Source organism: Anomaloglossus baeobatrachus, unplaced genomic scaffold (assembly GCF_048569485.1).
Source record: "Anomaloglossus baeobatrachus isolate aAnoBae1 unplaced genomic scaffold, aAnoBae1.hap1 Scaffold_319, whole genome shotgun sequence".
In the NCBI taxonomy this organism is placed as follows: Eukaryota; Metazoa; Chordata; class Amphibia; order Anura; family Aromobatidae; genus Anomaloglossus; species Anomaloglossus baeobatrachus.
Genome location: NW_027442587.1, coordinates 250161 through 269056, shown reverse-complemented (window position 1 = coordinate 269056; position 18896 = coordinate 250161). Strand labels below are relative to the sequence as shown.

The following is an 18896-nucleotide window of genomic DNA, read 5'->3' as shown; positions in this document are numbered from 1 at the left end:
GCCCACTTCCTGTATGGGAGTGGAACGCAGTGAGGCTAATGGAACGCACGTCCACGTGCCGCGCCCCTGAAGGTAATACCGATCATTGAATACAAAAAAATTTCTCATACTACTGTATGGGGGTCCCTATATTTAATATGATATCCAAGCCACAGCATCCACCGTTACTTCACCACACCCATTCAGTGACAGCTCACCAAGTCAGCCAGAGGAGTGGTGTAAGGAATTACACGTAGGCACTGACTCCACACCTTCACATCACAAGAAGCGGGTCCACAGGGTAGTGCAAGAATATGAACAAGTCTTCAGCAAACATCCGCTAGGCTTTGGGAGAATAAAAGGGTCCATATTCATGGTTTAAGAACTTGGGATCTAACGTGCCCAGAGTATGCTCCACTCTATGCTCCCTTTACAATCAGGCTCAGTCACCATGTGATAACGCTCTCAACTCTTTAGTTGCAGGCTTCCTTTTGCTTCACCTCCACTGGCTGTACTGCCATTTCCTCTCACCCCCAGAAGGTATACTTTATTACACTATTTTCCTCTTTCCCTGTTCCCCCTTTTCCCATAACCTACCTTTATTTACATTTGTGGGGTATCTATATGATATTTACATCATAGTTTTACTCATTAATGCGGAAGGGAAGAGTGCCCGTGAGAGTGTTGAACTGCGGAGAGCAGGAGGTTAAGCTGCCCTGACTTGCCACCATTGATAAGCTGTTCACAGTAGATACACATGCTATCCAAGTAGCAGCATCCACCATTACTGCACCCCACCCAGTCAGTGACTGCTCACCAAGTCAGCCAGAGGAGTGGTGTCAGGAATTACACGTAGGCACTGACTCCACACCTTCACATCACAAGAAGCGGGTCCACAGGGTAGTGCAAGAATACGAGCAAGCAAGTCTTCAGCAAACATCCGCTAGATTTTGGGGGAATAAAAGGGGTCCAACACCACATCCCCACAGGTGCACACCCACCCATCAAAGAGAGCTATAAGCCAATACCACCTTCACATTGCCAGTGTACCAAGGACATGTTGAGCAACATGAAGGCGGCTGGGGTTATCCGTGACAGTTGTAGCCTTTGGGCAGCTCTGTTGATCCTGTTAAAGAAGAAGGACGGCACCACTCCCCGTATTGAGGAATCGCTAGCTGCATTGAGAACTGCAAATTATTTTTCTACCCTTGATCTCACTAGTCACTATTGGCAAGTGTCCGTTGCTGAGGCAGACCGGGAGAAGACCGCCTTCGCCACCCCTATGGGTCTCTGCGAGTTCAAAAGCATGCCCTTCGAGCTGTGCAATGCACCAGGAACCTTCCAGAGGCTGATGGAATGCTGCTTGGGACAAGATTTTAGGGTGTATAAAAAGGGAGATTTGATCCCGTGATCCCAACGTATTGTTACACCTCTATAAATCACTTGTAAGGCCACATCTGGAATATGGGAACCAGTTTTGGGCTCCACATTTTAAAAAGGACATTCAGAAGTTAGAGTCAGTTCAAAGGTGGGCAACTAGACTACTACAAGGAATGGAAGGCCTCCCATATGATGACAAGTTGAAAAAGTTATTAAGTGATTATTGGCTGCAATGGGGCTTTCTGGCTGGTGCCAGCCTTTCTTCTTAGCACACAGGAACCACAATCCCTACACCATGCTTCAATGGATTCTCTCATCCCAGCCCAGTAAAACTACATATTTTACACAGTCATAAGCAGCCCATGGGCATTCACCTGCATTCAAACCAATAACAGCTCATAGACCAGACAATCCATCTACCACTGGACCAAAGACAGGTAACCAACTTAATCCTATAGGCTACTCACACAACAAACCCAACAGAAAGGAAAAAAACATGGCTTCGATTATCCATCCAATGAAAATGCATAACCATTGTGAGCCATTGGACAATGCAATTGGACACTTGGTGACATGGTGCACGGCCCAATGAATCAAGTCTTTACTTCATATTCACGGTTTAAGCCCTTGGGTTCTAATGTGCCCAGAGTACATATCCAGAAAGATTCTCTTTCTTTGAGCTAAACACAAGTCAACAATACATTGTAAGCAGATTCTATTACCAGTGCCACACCATTTTGTGACGCATAATCACACAGTGATCGAATTAAGATTCCAAGTCATCGAACATGTCCAAGCCATACGCAGAGGAGGCAATAGAATTAGGAAGCTCAAAGAAAGGGAATCTTTCTGGATAGATACTCTGGGCACATTGGAACCCAAAGGCTTAAACCATGAATATGAAGTACAGACTTGATTCATTGGGCCATGCATGGACATAATGGACATAATTCTAATAGGCAGGACAGGTAATAAGGAGCACAAGGGATATGCTAAAATGTGTTGTGTGACAAGACAGACACAGGAAAGGACATGATAACAGGTGTAGGGACCAACAAGGTGAGACAAGGGGTATCAGGATATTGTCAAGTAGGTATGAATGTAGTAATGGGGCAGGCATAGAGAATTGTATGTGAATGTGAATTACAATAAATCACTAAGGAAAGGAATATGTGAGTGTGTGCCTAATGTAAACTAATATTGTACTGGCAAAATTATAGATGGAAAGGGAGAAGGGGAGGGGGGGAGAGAGGAGGCTGTAATTGACTACAAGGGTATGAGTTATGAGTGATCATAGGGATAGTGTTACATAAGTGGAAATACCTATGGAGGACCGGATGTGTAAGCGCATACCTTATACAAACCTATAGAGTGCTGATGGGTGAGAGTGTGATGTTAGATATAAGACATCCTATAGTGAATAGTGAGCCGTAATCAAGTGCAACAGGGATATTTCACGTGACTATGGGAACATGGAAGGTAAAGAAAGGGGAGAAAAAACTGTTAGACAAGGTAATCAGACATAATGTAACCAGTTGATCAGACATGACAAACATGACAAATAAAAAACAAGGAAGAATGGAACTCCATACATAGTGGAACCATATATAGTGTGAACACGAAAAAGAACCGGGCGTTAGAAAAAATGTGCACGGCCCAATGAATCAAGTCGGTTCTTCATATTCATGGTTTAAGCCCTTGGGTTCCAACGTGCCCAGAGTATATATCCAGAAAGATTCCCTTTCTTTGAGCTTCCTAATTCTATTGCCTCCTCTGCGTATGGCTGGGACATGTTCGATGACTTGGAATCTTAATTGGGCCACTGTGTGATTATGCGTCACAAAATGGTGTGGGACTGGTAATAGAATCTGCTTACAATGTATTGTTGACTTGTGCTTAGCACAAAAAAAGGGAATCTTTCTGGATATGTACTCTGGACACATTAAAACCCAAGGGCTTAAACCGTGAATATGAAGTACAGACTTGATTCATTGGGCCGTGCACCATGTCACCATGTGTGCAATTGCATTGTCCAATGGCTCACAATGGTTATGCGTTTTCATTGGATGGATAATCGAAGCCATGTTTTTTTCCTTTCTCTTGGGTTTGTTGTGTGAGTAGCCTATAGGATTAAGTTAGTTACCGCAGGCAGTGGATTTAGCTTCCTGTCTTTGGTCCAGTGGTAGATTGATTGTTTGGTCTATGAGCTGTTATGGGTTTTAATCCAGGTGAATGCCCATGGGCTGCCTATAACTGTGTGAAATATGTAGTTTTACTGGGCTGGGATGAGAGAATCCATCGAAGCATGGTGTAGGGATTGTGGTTCCTGTGTGCTAAGAAGAAAGGCTAGCACCAGCCAGAAAGCCCCATTACAGCCAATAATCAACCGCTAGCCGCTGGAACTCGTTGCTCTAGATCATGTCAAACTCTCACCAAGCAGGAATAGATACATTAGCCCACCATCCCACCCAAAGAGCAACTTCTGCTGCGCAGCTGGCTTTCTAGGCAGCAGCGCTATTGTGATGTCAGCGGGGGACATTGTGACAAGCCAGTGTTCCGTCACTTCATGTTGTGCACTGTTCAAACGGAAAATACATCAACAGGCAGACTACAGAAAAGCTTACTGACAAAGGATAGAGAGGGGCTTTCTCAGAGGGCTTTTTACAGTTTGTCTATTCCCAATTAGCCGTTTAAGTATGCTTAATGAAAGTACTAATTCTTTCATAGGCCGCCCATTGTTAGTATTTGACGTTCCTTATATTGCGGTATCAGGCTTCGCAGCAGGTTGCAAAACATTCATCACCCATGACTGTCCCCAATTGGGCTCAGAAGCTAAATGTCTATCATGACCTCTCTTTTTGAAAGTCCAAGAGCAAGCAAACTCTTCCTCCAGGAGAGGGAGCCAACAGATCACTAAAGACATCATCATTGCTCAAAGAAAACACCGAAAAACAATGGAAGCTTTAATTGGAGTGGAATCTGATAGACAGCACCTGATGCCAAGTCTGCATCTTCTAACACCTGCAGTCACTGCAGCAGCTGAATCCAATGTGTCCAAAAGGGATCTATTCTATTCAATTGCAAATGATCTAGATAAGACTGAGAATAAGATACTGCACGGGACATAGCAGAGTTGGTCAAGTTGAGTGGAGATGAGTTTGCTATTTGGCACAGCTTTTGCATCAATAAAGCAAGTAAAAGGTGTGAAAGATAAAAAAAAAGGGTGAAAGTGTGAAAAGTGAATTGGCCAAATTGAGGTGCATATAAAGTTTTTGCTTTCTTTCAATTCACTAATGAGGCTCATTTGAATCAGGTGAATTGAGTTCTGCTTTTGGAAACTCGGTTAAGAAGGGGTGCACCGGTCCTGGAGGTACTGCAATACCAGGTCAATGCGTGGAGTGGACAGAGCAAGATTTCCATCTCCTTGTTCTAAAAATCCATTTAATATATGGTCCCTAGAGAGGGGACGTATCAGATATTAAACTGATAAGAACAGATTTAATTTTTTTTTTTTCTGTTTATCAGTAGGACTTCAAAATAACAAAGGTGATCGCCTCCCGTTGCCTGGGAACCGTCCAGGCACAAGAGGGCTATGTGTCACCAGAAGGCGCACACACTCCCTCAAGGCCGGCAGACGTGCAATCCCAGGCACCTTCCAGTACCGACCAAGGTAGCGTCCTCCGAAACTACACTTGATCTTAGCCAAAAGGCCGAGAAGCTATAACCCGAATTGGTTACGGCCTTGAGTGGCACCCTGGCCTATACCGGACACATCTTAGGGAGAGGGAGACAAACCCACGCCTACAGAAGACATTTTGTCACCCAAGCCAAACCCTTGAAAAGGCTGTTTTGCAGAGCAAAAACAAGGAGAATGGTGCTTTTTGCAGCCGCCGCCCACTGCAATGAATCTGAATAACTCCTCCTTTTGGGCACAAGCACCTCCCCTCCCCCTTGCAGTCTTTCCAATTCATGATACAAAAAGACGGACGGACAGGACAGGACAGGACCATCTGCCTGACTTTCCGTCACTGCCACCCTTTGCCATCCTTGCCCGTAGAAAGCCCTTTCATCATCCCCAAACCCTAATCTTTTCCCTTCCCTTCCCAGCTGCGTCTCACTCCCTTTCATTAGGAAGTGAGCGCAGCCTTTTCTCCGTTCTGCACATGCGCGACGTTAAACACAAATGCGCAGGCGTGCGTTCCATTAGCCTCACTGCATTCCACTCCCATACAGGAAGTGGGCACAGCTATTACTACGGTCGCACATAAAAGAACCCACGGCCACCACTGCACATAGCTGACTCCACCACAGGACACCCACTTCTACACCAACGCAGGTAAGACAGGATCGGCACCTCTATGCTCCCGTTACAATCAGGCTCAGTCACCATGTGATAACGCTCTCAACTCTTTAGTTGCAGGCTCCCCTTGCTTCACCTCCACTGGCTGTGCTGCCATTTCCTCTCCCACCTGGAAGGTATACTTTATTCCACTATTTTCCTGTTTCTCTCTTCCCCCTTTTCCCATAACCTACTTTTATCTGCATTTGTGGGGTATCTATATGCTATTTACATCATAGTTTTATTCATTAATATGGAAGGGAAGAGTGCCCATGAGAGTGTTGAACTGCGGAGAGCAAAAGATTAAGCTGCTCCGATTTGCCACCATTGATAAGCTGTTCTCAGTAGATACACATGCTATCCAAACAGCAGCATCCACCATTGCTTCAGCCCACCCATTCAGTGACAGCTCACCAAGTCAGCCAGAGGAGTGGTGTAAGGAATTACACGTAGGCACTGACTCCACACCTTCACATCACAAGAAGGGGGTCTACAGGCTAGTGCAAGAATACGAGCAAGTCTTCAGCAAACATCCGCTAGACTTTTGAAAAATAAAAGGGGTCAAACACTACATCCCCACAAGTGCACACCCACCCATTAAAGAGAGATATAAGCCAAATCTACCTGCACATTACCAGTGTACCAAGGACATGTTGAGCAACATGAAGGAGGCTGGGGTTATCCGTGACAGTTGTAGCCTCTGGGCAGCTCCGTTGGTCCTGTTAAAGAAGAAGGACAGCACCACTCCCCTGTATTGAGGAATAGCTAGCTGCATTGACAACTGCAAATTATTTTTCTACCCTTGATCTCACTAGTCACTATTGGCAAGTGTCCGTTGCTGAGGCAGACCGGGAGAAGACCGCCTTTGCCACCCCGATGGGTCTCTGCGAGTTCAAAAGCATGCCCTTCGAGCTGTGCAATTTGCCAGGAACCTTCCAGAGGCTGATGGAATGCTGCTTGGGACTGTTGTAGCTGTTCTGTTTTGTCACAAGTCAGCTTATGGGATCACCAGTGAGGTTCTCTTGAGTTAGGCCTCTTCAGACCTAATCAAGATCGAGCGCTCGGAGAGAAAAGACCAGCATCCATGTGGGCATGATCAATTTCTTCTGTTTATTTCATCAAAGTACAGTTTATTTATACCATTTACAGATCAATGTGATATTGCAAAAGAAAAAGAAAAAACTTCGAGCTGAACTTTACTAATTGTTCATATGACCTTTAAGTTTTAGCAAAACAAAAATGTAGAGTCATGCATATGAGATAAGAAGAACATTTAGAAACCATAATAATCCTTGAGTCTGTCTCTTATTCCGTAGGCTCCATAATGACTATGAACTACCATCAGATATACTTACTAATAACAATAAATCTTTAATAAAGAAAAAGAGAAACTATTAACCCTTCTATATCAATTTCCCCCTTTTGTAAATGGTATAACCTTCACTACACGGTCAGTAGGCGTCCAAACAGGAGCTGCTGGCTCATGGGCCTAGTACCCATGAGGGGTCTTCCTACCACTTCACCCATCCACCCTCAGTGTGGACACCTACTCCCGGTCAGCAGAGGCCATTTGGGGTCCGTAGTAAACTACAGAGGGTTCAATGCTGGGACTCTTAGAACATACATTATTCAATAGTTTAGGTAATGCATATATCAATGTTTTTACAGCTATATAAAGCAGTAGACAGAACAACAATATTTGCATACAGGTTTGTATAATGCCAGAAACCCAACCTGCTATGCCTTTAAACCAATTGGCTGGATTCATAAAAGAAAATGTATTTCCCCACCAGGAGTCCTTGTTGGCATCGTGCTCTTTTAACCATTTATCCCTAAGTTCACTTGTTTTCTGTATATCTGCTCTAACCTGGAGGTTGCCTGCAGGGTCAATGTAATGGCAACAGGCAGGACCAATTATTTGACACATTCCGCCGTCTTTTGCTGTCACAAAGTCTAGCACTATAGTATGCTGGTTAGTGACTACAATTAATTGTTTTTGTATAGCATTGGTAGCATTTAGAATCTCAAGAACCCGAAAAATTTGATCATCCAGGTAGTCAGTGGACTCTACTAGCTTGTCCCACATTTGCATTAAGAAAGGGTGTATGAAAATAGCACTAAATACCTTATTTGCTTTTCCCAATTCTACTACATGAGGCCTACCATTTGGCCGGGGTTTATTATCTGCTGCTCGTTTATACAAGGTATGAATTGGGACAGCTGCTACATCTACTTCACTATGAGGAACTATGAAAGTGGCTGGTGTAAGTCTGGCAAGTGTGCAGACCCCTCTCATGTCAGGGCTCACCCACTTGTGAGCACGATTCCCACAAACCAAAAACACTCCCTCTGGGAAAATACAAAAGTGAGTTTGACTTTGTACACAATAAAGCAGATTCAGAAGCCCCTTCATGACTTTATGAGCACACCACGTATTGTTCATTTGTTTTCCGGTCATACCCGAGATACAGCTACCCCGCTCCCTCCTAAAAGTCCGTCTAATAAATGATGATGTACAGCCCTCAATACCCTTCTGATATACTGTCTCATTGTCCTTGGTTGAGTCATGTGTATGTATATAGAAACAGTTATTGTCTTCTCCACAATTTCCAACACCATTGTATTGAAGACTGAACCATAATCCATCATGGGGAATGGGGCCCGAATGAGGAATCTTAGTCTTTATTTTGGCAATTATGCCCATGTCTGAATCGTATTCCATCCACCACGAGTATCCATCGGGTCGAGTGATATTTAGCTGGAACCAGGGTTTAGTGACCCATCCAACTATAGTCAATGTAGCAGATACATCACGAGGTACATCTTCTCCCAAAAATCTAGATTGAGTCCAGGTTTCATTGTGTATACAGTCTGGTACCAATACCTCCTGTGGTTCCAGAGGTAAGGCTAAATAAGGCATAGTCTTTGAAGAAATAGGACTGTGTGTGCAGATCCAACAGTCTTTTGGCTTTTCTCCCTCCATGTCCTCAGTAAGAGAAATATGGTGGCGAATGAGTTTATTATCCCAGTCCGTATTAAAAAGTTCGCTCAGTGTCTTTGTTTGTTGCAGCAACCCTGCTACACCTAGCAGGATAATTAGCAAGACTGTCATTCTGCCGGTGGAGTGACCTTTTTACAGTGACTGGCGTGGATCCAGGTGGGTTTTCCCTCAAGTTTCACTGAGGTGGATGTGGTCAGCTGGACTTGGAATGGGCCATCAAAGCGTGGATCTAGGCTCCTTCTCACGTGTCTGCGCACGACCACCCAATCACCTGGATTCAGCTGATGCACATCTGCACTTGCATTGGGATCTGACCCCGCTCTACACGCCTCAATGAGCGCTGTTAGCTCCGCCTCCTGCGCGGACATGTGCGGTGGGAGTGGTTCAGCTCGGATTACCTCATGCGAGGATACTACTGCATATCCAGTGTAGAATCTCCCATCCAGGTGGTATCTGGAGCCATCTACAAAAAACTCAAAATCTGCATTAGTAATAGGTGTATCATAGACATGTGGAAAACCTGCTGTCTCCTGACTCATCAGCTCTATGCAGTCATGCTCGTGCGTCATGTCAAAGTATTCATCCTCACTTGCTACCATTGTCACCAATTCCCCCTTTTCTGAATCTACTGGCAAAAGGGTGGCTGGATTCAGAACATTACACCTCTTGAGGGTGACATACTCAGGAATCAGAAGGGCACATTCAAGTCTGAGCTGTCTGGCCATAGACAGGTGTTTTGGTTGGACTTGCACAAGTATAGCATGAATGTCATGCGGGGAGTAAATTGTTAAGGGAAATGTCAATGTGATCTCGCAAGCTTTCCCTAGCAGTACTGCAGCAGCCGCTACAGCACGGACACACGTGGGTGACCCTCTGACAACTGGGTCCAATCGCGCTGAGTAGTAAGCTATTGGTCTTTGTTTGTCACCATGTTGCTGTGTGAGGACGGCTGTCGCATGCCCTCCCTGTTCTGTGCAAAACAAGAAAAATGGTTGATCGTAATTTGGAATACCCAGGGCTGGGGCAGATACAATGAGTAGTTTAAGGGAATGAAAGGAATCAATAGCTTCCTGAGTGAGGTCAAAGGGGTCAGATGACAGACAATCATAGAGGGGTTGCATCATTTGCGAGGCAGACCTTATCCAAGGCCTGCAGTATGACACTAAGCCCAAAAAGGTGCGCAGTTGCCGGTGGGACCTGGGTAAGGAGAGATTTTGGACTGCTTGTTTTCTCTCCTCAGTCAGGTGTCTCGTACCTTCAGAGATACAGTGACCCAAAAATGTTACCTTTTGCTTACAGTACTGTAATTTTTCACGTGAAACTTTGCAACCATTCTCTGCCAGAAAACACAGCAAAGAAATTGTGGCTTCCTTGCAGGACGTCTGGTCTGGACAGCAGAGCAAAAGGTCATCCACGTACTGCAATAGCGTAACCTGTGGATGAGGCGGTTGCCACTGCTCCAGAATTCCTGCCATAGCTGTAGAATAAATGGTAGGTGAATTCATTCCTCCTTGCGGGAGGACTGTCCACATGTACTGTTTCCCCTCATGTGTGAAGGCAAAAAGATACTGACAGTCAGGGTGTAGAGGCACTGAGAAAAAGGCATTTGCCAAATCAATTACTGTAAAACATTTGGAGGTCCCTGGGATTTGTGACAGTAAGGTATGTGGGTTTGGAACAATTGGTGTTACACTCTCAGTGACAGCATTGACAGCTCTCAAATCATGCACCATTCTGTACGTGTCAGGGGAACCTTTGGGCCCTTTTTTCTTGATTGGATACAAGGGAGTGTTACAGGGGGAGGACCTTTGTACTAGAGCCCCTGCTTCCACATATTCTCTTATATCTCTGGTCAGGGCCATTGATTTGGCTGGACTTAAGGGATACTGTTTTAAACAAGGAGGAGTGGAGCCTTCTTTTAATTTTATCATGACTGGGGGAATAGGAAGCCGACCAACATCAGTTTTTCCCTTTGCCCATACAATGTCTGGAACTTGTTGCATTGCTATGTCTTCACTAGTTCTGGTATCGGACACTCTCGCAGATTTGGACATGTACACCATTGCTGCAATCTTGCACAAGTGTTTGTCAGAGAGGGGACTTGTGACTGTAATACCTTCTGGGGTGTATTGTATGGTAGCCTGGATAGCACTTAACACATCAGCCCCCAGCAAATTCATAGGAGTGTTTTCACTAACAATAAGCTTTGTGAGAATTTCCTGGCTATCTTGTAATCTCAGCTTCATCTGTTTTGTCAAGGGAGTTTCAGACACCAATCCCTCCACCCCAACACACTCCACAGTCTCGTCAGTGATCATATCTGGCTTTATCAGGTCTTTATGTACCACAGTGCCGGCTGCCCCAGTGTCAATTAAAAATTCTGCCTCTTTCCCCCCTGGCATGGTTATGGTCGTAAGTAAGGTGGGACCAGGTCCTGAGGGAACGAAAACAGGGTACACATTTGTCACTGGGTTGCCAGTTTCCTAGGTCAGAGGCAAGGGAGGAGGGAAATCAGTCTGCTCACTCTCCTTTTTGGAGTTTTTGCACTGTCTGGCATAATGTCCATTCTGTCCACAATTCCAGCACTGTACGGTCGCTCGGTCACCTGGTGCCCCCCCCCTCTGTTTCCACTGTCTTCCTTGTGCTCTAGCATACATAACTGGTCGCTTGCATTTTGTCAGTTCAACCCCCTTAGCTACTTGCAGAAGGTCTGTTGGGTCCATGTTTCTCCACTCAGGTCTGGCTGTCTGTACTGCTTCTCGTAAAAACTTATTCATACCGTCAATGAATGCATTCACCAATATTTTGATATCAAGGTCGTTTCTTGCACTGTACCCCATGTCTGTCCACTTCAGCTGTAACCTCCCAAAGTACGTCTCTATACTCTCCCCTTTTTGCTGTGTCACGTCAGTCATCAGTACAGACTGCTCTGTTTGTTTCTTTGTAGCCCATCCTTTCAATGCCTCACAGTACGTCATTCCAGACCTCTCAGACTCAACGTCCATGACCCATGATTGCTCCTTCATCATATCAGTATGCGTCTTAATTATGTGTCCCAGCACGTCACCTGCTTTTGCAGTCACCAAACTCTCGAGGTCTGCCCAAGTGCATTTATAAGTCACCTGTATTGTCTGTATTTGCCTGTAAAATGGGAAAGGTTGGTTTTCAGGGTCAGGTAACTGTTTCAACATAGCTAGCTGGTCAGAGGGGCTCCAGGGGTAATATTCCTGTGTCTGTCTGATTCTTGTGACCTTCCTCGGTCGGGATGTATCTGATTTTTTTGTACTGGTCCCAGCGCGTTCTTTCCTTTCCTCACCGTCAGCTTCCTCCGCAAAACTCAATTCCTTCACTACCTCTGTCTCAGTGTCAGCGTCCTCTGTCATCACATGTGATCTGGTTCGAACAGGATTTAGTGCAATCCGCTTAGGGCGAGTAACATTACATGTAGCACAAGTACCTCTCCAGTCTGGGTTTTTCTGACTACAATGTTTACAAGTCCATTCATCTGGTCTGGGTTTCTGCTTATGAGAAGGGGGGGCGGTAGCAGTCACAATTCCTGCTTTTGGTGCATTAAAACATTCATAATACACATTATTTCCCGCTGTGGTCTCTTTATATCCACAATGCTGCACCTCTTCAGCCACACGACACCATTTATTTACTTGTTGCTCTACCCTCTTGTCTTTTATCCAACCTCTCTTTTCTTCCCTGAATCTGTGCCATTTCTCAACATCCAAACATCCGTACTCTGGCATGTCTGCCTTTTTGAGTATCGGTCTGACATTTTTCACTGCTTCTTTGCCTTCTCTTTCTTGCACTATCTGTTTGGCTGTTTTGGATCCTGCTGGAGCCCCACGCTGCACACTGAACAAGTTGCCCATGGCTTCAACTTATTCCCACACAGCCCACCTTTCTGCAAATGCCCTCTCAGTGTCCCTGAACCTTGTTAACAGGCCACACGTCTCCTGGCAAGTCAGAATGGGCTCTCAAGTGGTAGCAAGAAGGCTCAATCAGCATTCACTCTCACCTGCTACACTTGTAGGGCGTATTGGGAAGGGTTAAAAAACACCTCTCACCCAATAGACCAGATGACTAAAGCAGGAAGGACCAGGTGTGATAGTCCTCTCACCTGCTAGACCACCTCCATGTAAGTGGGAAGGCCACACGGCTCTCTAACCCACTTGACCTGATGTGTGCAGTTTGGCTACTCCATGCTGGTCCTTTACAAAGTATTTCAGCAACAAACGTAAGAGTTAAACCAAAACAATTAACAGAGCTGACTTCTCACAGAGGGCAGAAAATCGCGCAGCTGTTCACTTGACCCCTCCCAAAAGAATGTCAGCCAGCGCACAGTTTGTTTAGCAAGAGTCTTATCTCGTTCAGATTCAGCTTCCAAAACACAATCCTAATACCCACTGGTATAATACACAATCCCTGCAGAAAATTGAGACCACTTATATACCTTCACAGCACTAATATTCTACTTTACTATAAAACCTTCATCCCCATTTTGAGGGGAAGAAACACACAATATCTCACTATAAGGACAGATCCCAGGACCACTTGTCTTACTCATTCATTGATTCCAGAAGCATAGGTAACAATACACCTTCCAAGGATCAGTTAACCTCACATGCAAATAAAATTATCTAAACCGCTCTTGATACTGATGGGAAAAAATACATATGTCAGGTATCCACTCAAATACTCTATATGGCTATGCCCTGTGACATTTCACAACCGGAACATCTTTTCACAGTCCACAGTATGACATATAACCATTAGACTTATACATACATATTATTTCACCAAGTCTCTTATCACAATTACTTGTCACTTTGTTATTCAGAGGCTTCTCATCAATATACAACAACCTATTGCCTCCCTACTTTATCTAGGCATTAATATGAAACCACTTATGAACACATATCCCTAGACCAGAGTATTGCCACAAAAACACAAAACACAGCAACACAGCAAATGCAATTATACAGAGACTGTCCCAAATTCCGTGCTATGCACTCTATGCAATCAGTTAATGGACGGACAACAGATTATCTTATTACTCTATATTTCAACTCTCATTCAGACATGCATGAAAAAAAAACAATACTCACTGGTGATGCCAGAGTTCTTGAACCGTGTGTACAGCCTTACCCAGAATATTCGGGAAATCAGAGAGAGTGAAATGAAGTGTAAGAATAAAGCTTCTCACCTTGCTGCAGCTGAAATTTCACTGTCTCAAGAGTCCCCAAAACTTCTTCCGAATAGGCCGGTTGGCCACGGCCCCACGTTGGGCGCCAAACTGTTGTAGCTGTTCTGTTTTGTCACAAGTCAGCTTATGGGATCACCAGTGAGGTTCTCTTGAGTTAGGCCTCTTCAGACCTAATCAAGATCGAGCGCTCGGAGAGAAAAGACCAGCATCCATGTGGGCATGATCAATTTCTTCTGTTTATTTCATCAAAGTACAGTTTATTTATACCATTTACAGATCAATGTGATATTGCAAAAGAAAAAGAAAAAACTTCGAGCTGAACTTTACTAATTGTTCATATGACCTTTAAGTTTTAGCAAAACAAAAATGTAGAGTCATGCATATGAGATAAGAAGAACATTTAGAAACCATAATAATCCTTGAGTCTGTCTCTTATTCCGTAGGCTCCATAATGACTATGAACTACCATCAGATATACTTACTAATAACAATAAATCTTTAATAAAGAAAAAGAGAAACTATTAACCCTTCTATATCAGGACACCGAAACTTTGAAACGGTACTGCTATACCTTTATGATGTTATTGTTTATTCTAACGCAAACAAGATTTTAGGGTGTATAAAAAGGGAGATTAGATCCGATGATCCCAACGTATTGTTACCCCTCTATAAATCACTTGTAAGGCCACATCTGGAATATGGGGTAAAGTCCTGAGCAGGTTGATAACCATTGGTTTGAGCATGGTAGGGTGTAGTACGCATCTTCCTGCATCGGTAAAAGCTGCAGAAGTCCTTGAAGATTTCCGCTTCAAAGGCAGTGCCTTGATCTGTGAGGACTCTCTCTGAGTAGCCATGAGGTCTGCATAAGTGTGCTTGGAAGACCTTCGCTGCAGTATGGGCCATTAGATCTTTGACTTGTACCACAACCATAAATCTCGAGTAGTTGTCTACCATCGTAAGTGCATACGTGAGCTCACCTCGATATTCTGCAACAAAACTCCCTTTTTCGATTTCAGTTTCAGCAAACACTCCTCTTCCTGTAGAAAATATTTATCATTACCTAAGACAGTCATTCTAATGCATGACAATATTAAGGCAATTTAGTTAAAACTTGTTTTAACTCACCTTTAAGGGGATTGATGTATTTCATGGTCAATCCAGGTTTGTCAGTGATGGCACTGACATAATGTATGGCGTCTTTTTCGGGCGTTATCCTTTGCCTTTTCATTGTGAAAATCCAGTTGCCTATATCAAAGCAAATTCTACTACTTGTAAAGTATGCAGAAAATGAAATGTAGAACATATAACATCAACTGCTTAGGAACGCATCATAGGTTAGTACTTAAAAGGATATTGTCATGTTCTAGTCATAATGCAAGCTGGACATTTTTCATGTTACCCTGTAATCGCCGGCCTGTTCTAATGCTCACAAGCCAAGATATAGGCTCAGCTGCTAAGGCTTCCCTCTGCCTTCTGAATGAAAATTGAATATGTCTGGCTCACTGTGTAAATAGCAGGTGCTCAGAAAAAATAAGAGTCAATTCAATAGAAATAGCTCTGGCACACTATAGTGATCAATAACGTAAGAAAAGAACTCTTAGAATGCTGAAAATTCTTTATTTGTGCAAAAGGATAATTCATCCAACGTTTCGAGCTTGTTTTTAGGTCTTTATCAAGGATAAAGTTATCTAAGATCATAAAGGGTTACAAAACCATATAAACACGTAATTAGTACATAGTACAACATAACAGTACAATATATTGCTACTTGAGAGTACAATGGGTCAAATGACCATGATGCACATACAAAAAAATTTTCCAAAGCCATAGTGAAAACATTTGTACTGAGGAAAGAAAATTTCCACATGACCTATCTGGAGAAACATTCTGGATCAAACAACCAAAAATAGTCAAGCAGGTAAATACACACCTATATGGATAACAGGATGATATGTGTTCAATTGTATAGCGTCATTGCCATTAAGGTACAAATGGAAAACTTGCAATCCTATATAGTGAAGGAAATGAACACATATCATATCAAAGAACACAGGAACATGGGTGTGAGAAAAACCTCAATGTTTATACTTTGTTCTTTATAATGGTGTGAACATGTATATGTCTCAGTACCTTATGAACTTGAGAATTCTAGTGAGTAGATGATGAAAGCCTATTCCAGAACTGGAATCGGTAAATAATTGTAGGTGGAATCTAAATGAAAAGATGGTACAAGTGTTATCATGACACGTGGGCTATAACACAATGGACCGTGTGACAAAGAAGAAAGGAGAGAAAGAAGAGGAAGAAAATGGAACTACCTGTAACATTACGTGATAGTCACTGGTAAGTATCACTTGACAATTCAGGTGAAAAAGGATTCCTTTATTAAAGGGTTCTCAGTCGCCTCAGGATCATGAAATACTAGGGTAAATGATATGAGAATGGGTAAGAAGCACCACTAAAGGAAATATGAGATGCAGGACATATATCTATAAACCCCTGAACTACATGATAGAAATAAAAAGAAGAAAAAAGAAAAAAAAGAAGAAAGAAGAAGAACACATAGAATGCGGAAAGAGAATGGGTACAACTACCTGAGTTACTGCAGGGAGGCCCCTGGTAGGTATTGTGAGGGTTAGTGGAATTCCTTCACTGAAGGGTTCTCAGTTGCCTCAGGTTCGTGAAAAATGCTATAGACAAATAATGCCCGGAGAAAAGGGGTTCATATACAGCGAATAATGGTAATACAAGGTACATGTGTCCCATGTAATAGTATAAATATATATATATTGTACTAAGCTCTACACCAGAAATAGAAAGTAGTCCCTCTGCCTTCTGTCTAGGTGCCCTGAGTTATGTCCTGTAAACTGTCACAGTGACCTAGACACACATGTGTAGTAGGGGAATATCCCTGCTGAGATGCCAGTGCTAGAGCACTCGTTTGCTGTGGAGTTGAACGCTATGTGAGCAGTTCTTACCTTCAATGAGCAGAAGTCTCTTTTTTCAGATTTCAATATCTCTGTGGGTATCTGGCAGAAATATGGAATACTCTTTACTGCTAAGACCCTGTACACCACTCCCACTAAAGGGGGCTTTACACGCTGCGACATCGCTAATGCGGAGTCGTTGGGGTCACGGAATTTGTGACGCACATCCGGCCGCATTAGCGATGTTGCTGCGTGTGATACCGATGAGCGATTTTGCATCGTTGCAAAAACGTGCAAAATCGCTCATCGGTGACATGGGTCTCCATTCTCGATTATCGTTACTGCAGCAGTAACGATGTAGTTCGTCACTCCTGCGGTAGCACACATCGCTCCGTGTGACACCGCAGAAACTAGGAACCTCTCCTTACCTGCCTCCCAGCCGCTATGAGGAAGGAAGGAGGTGGGCGGGATGTTCCGGCCACTCATCTCCGCCCCTCCGCTGCTATTGGGCGGTCGCTCAGTGACGTCGCTGTGACGCCGCACGGACCGCCCCCTTAGAAAGGAGGCGGTTCGCCGGACACAGCGACGTCGCCGGGCAGGTAAGTATGTGTGACGGGTCTGGTCGGTGTTTGTGCGGCATGGGCAGCGATTTGCCCGTGTCGCGCAACAGATGGGGGCGGGTACCCACACTAGCGATATCGGGACCGATATCGCAGTGTGTAAAGTAGCCTTTAGTCACATGACCAAGACTGTATCTGTGTCCCTACAACACACTTGAGACAAATGTGTGTGTGAGCCTGCATTGTGGGGTATATATAATATATTATAGAGCTGGGAAGGATCATTCTAAGCAGTGAGCTGTTCCAGTATTTGTAGGAAAATACCCAGTAGAAGCATCAAACACAGCACCAATACCTCCCATCAGTATTCCACCACAGTGCCATGTAACCCATGCCCTACACTCCCATCTACACCAATACTATACAGGCACAAACTAGTATATCTGACTAAAAGCCCCCAAAATATGAAGAACGGCCTATAGTTGAGTGTGGATATAAAATCTATGTGAGCAGAGCTAGAATAGAAATCACTGATCGCATTGAAGTCATTCTGACCATAAATCACCATGATATCAAGGTGAGGAGTTGTGTGTTACTGCTGGGAGGAAAGGGTTAACAGTGGAATATTAAGGTGCATTTCTGTGTGCAGTGTTACTAGTCAATGTAACAATTCAGTATGAGCTGCTCTTGGTGCCGGGGGAGGGAGATGCTCTCCTGAGCAAGATAGATGGGGAATGAACATGATATCTATATAGTGTAAGGCAGGGGGTCTCAAACCAGGTGATCATGTCTGATCAACTGGTTACATTATGTCTGATTACCTTGTCTAACAGTTTTTTCTCCCCTTTCTTTACCTTCCAGGTTCCCATAGTCACGTGAAATATCCCTGTTGCACTTGATTACGGCTCACTATTCACTATAGGATGTCTTATATCTAACATCACACTCTCACCCATCAGCACTCTATAGGTTTGTATAAGGTATGCGCTTACACATCCGGTCCTCCATAGGTATTTCCACTTATGTAACACTATCCCTATGATCACTCATAACTCATACCCTTGTAGTCAATTACAGCCTCCTCTCTCCCCCCTCCCCTTCTCCCTTTCCATCTATAATTTTGCCAGTACAATATTAGTTTACATTAGGCACACACTCACATATTCCTTTCCTTAGTGATTTATTGTAATTCACATTCACATACAATTCTCTATGCCTGCCCCATTACTACATTCATACCTACTTGACCCTATCCTGATACCCCTTGTCTCACCTTGTTGGTCCCTACACCTGTTATCATGTCCTTTCCTGTGTCTGTCTTGTCACACAACACATTTTAGCATATAACTTGTGCTCCTTATTACCTGTCCTGCCTATTAGAATTATGTCCATTATGTCCATGCATGGCCCAATGAATCAAGTCTGTACTTCATATTCATGGTTTAAGCCTTTGGGTTCCAATGTGCCCAGAGTATATATCCAGAAAGATTCCCTT

General features: G+C 43.9%; 1 pseudogene; it reads right to left on the bottom strand.

Moving 5' to 3' along the window:
* Positions 1 to 4707: 4707 nt before the first annotated feature.
* On the bottom strand, positions 4708 to 4910 carry LOC142269318 (U2 spliceosomal RNA; annotated as a pseudogene).
* Between the last annotated feature and the right edge of the window lie 13986 nt (positions 4911 to 18896).